The sequence below is a fragment of the Capsicum annuum genome, chromosome 5 (genome assembly GCF_002878395.1).
Source record: "Capsicum annuum cultivar UCD-10X-F1 chromosome 5, UCD10Xv1.1, whole genome shotgun sequence".
NCBI lineage: Eukaryota > Viridiplantae > Streptophyta > Magnoliopsida > Solanales > Solanaceae > Capsicum > Capsicum annuum.
Genome location: NC_061115.1, coordinates 8,418,675 through 8,421,573, shown reverse-complemented (window position 1 = coordinate 8,421,573; position 2,899 = coordinate 8,418,675).

The window sequence follows — 2,899 nt, the reverse complement described above, 5'->3', positions numbered from 1 at the left end:
TCTTTTTCGTTTTTGCCTACGCACCTTACTCCTAACATTTTTTTTTAAATTTTTTTTTCTTTTTTTTTCAAAAATCAGTCCGTCAAATGACCACGTTACCCTTAAAAATGCAACAGTTAGCACGTAGGAATGCTTTAGAGGGGAGTCTCCTACAAAGGGCCATGTGGGTCCCGCTAGGTCTCCGTATGATGCACATAAGCATAACCTAAAGGCTGACCTATGTTGTGGTTCACTAACGAGGCTGTTCGGGGGAGCGTATGGTTGATATTGGCTGCTTTGCTTTCCATATACTCCATAACACCGTCGGCTTCCCCCCCCCCCCTAAAATAAGGGTGACTCATCTAGAGGTTGTGTACAACACGTGTACTACGGACTTATTGCAGAAAGAAGGCCGGGGGGTGGACTCATGATGACAGATATAAAGCGGTAACACATAGGATAAATACTATAAACAAAGAGCACGAAAACGCACAAAAGTGAAAATAACATCAACAATAATCATAAACAATGCTTATACACTCGTAATGCCAAACAAAGCCGGCACGGCATAAAAATAAGCTCGAATTCTCATACTTTCTCCAGCAGAGTCGCCAGAGCTGTCACACCCCTTTTAAGTACAAAAAGATTTATGTTTTAAGGGTCGAAAGGATTTTATTATTTAAGTGACAAGAAATGAAAATTTATTTCGGAAAAGGATTATTTACATTTTTTACTCAGAGTCGCCACTTGGCATAATCTGGTGTGCCAAGTCACCATTGGAAAAATCCTTTTCAAAAACCATTTGACTCTTTAAACTGGTTTGCGAACAGAGACTCTGGTTAAGGAATTCTGTTGACCGAGGGAAAGGTGTTAGGCATCCCTCGATCCCGTGGTTCAACCATGATTGCTTGGTAGAGTGTATCAACTATTTTGGCATTACGAAATGTACAAACCACACAAAAGTACACAAAATTATCAAACAATAAACAAAACAAAACAATCCAAAAATGTGAAGTCTAGTCCAATTATATAGTCCAAAAATAAATAATGTGGAAATATAAATCTATTCTACCCTAGACTAATCTCCAATGCCTTACCCGATTCCGCGGGCCTTCATCACGATCATTTTTCGTCAACATGATACGTCGGGGCATTCCCTGGTGAATAAGTACAGAAGACCTCGGGGCATTCCCCGGCTAAATGAATACATTTGAATCGCATGAGATAAAGTAGAAAACATTCAACACATACTCCACATTCAAACATCCAACGAAACACTTATTTCTAAATTTTGCATACCCGAACATACGATTGCCTACCTACTTGACCTACCATGCTACTATCACAAAATTGATAATTAGACGTGAAAGTAATAATAACGACGAATCAAAACAACAAAAAATCAAAATTAATCCTAATTCCTTTTAACAATTTTTTAATTCGCGCCCCAAATTCCCTTTAAACCACATGATTAGTGCATGCTTCGATTTTTTAATCACATCTCATAATCCGAAACCAACATCAAACACAACACAAACAACGAAGATTCAAACCCAACACACAACCAATAAATAATCCACACCCACAACATCAATAAAGTAAAGATCGGTAGAAGAAATAGACCTCAATGAAACTGATCCTTGTCGATAATAAAGAAATCCGAAGACCAAAATACTCGAACGAAGAACCTCAATCATGAATTTCCCCAAATCCGAACTCGGCGTGGAAAATTGGAACAAGAAATAATATAGCTCGAGTTACGATTAGATCGGGATAGTGTAAACGGACATAAACAACTCAGAATCCTGTGCACTTGACCTTTCTGATGGAGTATCAAACCTAGTGCCTGAATCTGACCGAAATTCAATGAAGCAAAGAGATTCCGGTGAGATTTAAACCAAAATCAAGATCGGGAACAATGGTTTGACGCGGATTTGGGTGGAACAGAGGGCTGATCGTCATATTTTTGTTACACCGGAGCTCCGGTGAACCCGAAACCCGATTTTGTAATTGGGTCACTATGACAGATGAGCTTGGAGTTTTGAAAATCTAATTGAACCTGAAATCTACAGAAATTAAACTCCGGTGAGCTCAAAGTGACCAAAACCCATTAAACTATCGGATTCCGGCTAGATCTCGTCTAGATATCGGCGAAAAAAAGAAGATCTTTTGGCGATTTTGAGACTGATTCAACCAAAACCAACGACGGGAAGCAGACGCCGGCACCGAGATCGCCAAAAAAGATCAGACAGAAGGTGGATTTCTCACCTTTTACCATATTCTGTTGCCGGATTTCGTCAAACGAGCTTCATACTCTCATTTTCTTACTTACTCTGTCACGCTCAAATTCCCCCAAACCCCTATTATTCTCCACCTATGCTACTGATTCTTTGTTGTTCAGTTGTGTGCACACGTATTTCGGTGAAGCTTTTTCCCGGTGATGGTGTATGAATGTGTAGTCGAGTGTGTGCTTGTTTTGGAAATGGAAAAGTGGTACCGTGTATGTGTGTGTGTGAATTCGTTCGGTTTATGGAGAAGAAAGGGAAATCTTTTTTTTCTTAAGATGTGCTGTGTGTGTATATCGGTGAAGAAGAAGATGAAAAAAATCTATCCGTATGGTGTATCCTCTGAAGAAGAAAAGAAAAAATCCTTTCAAATTATTTTTTTCTCTTTTTTGATTAAAAAAAAATGGCCTCCCCCTATATTTCGTGAAGTGTGGGTATGTATATGTGGTGAGGGTGGGGTCACGTGGGGTAGAGTTTGTTAGGATAGGGTAGGTAGGTGTTGTTTTTTAATTGGGTGGGTTGTTAGAATATTAGGATAAAACAAAATTAGTTAGGGGGTTGTTATTTTTGTCATTTTGTGGAGGGATTATCACACGGGTGAGGGTACACGGTAGGATAAGGTAAACAATAGGTAA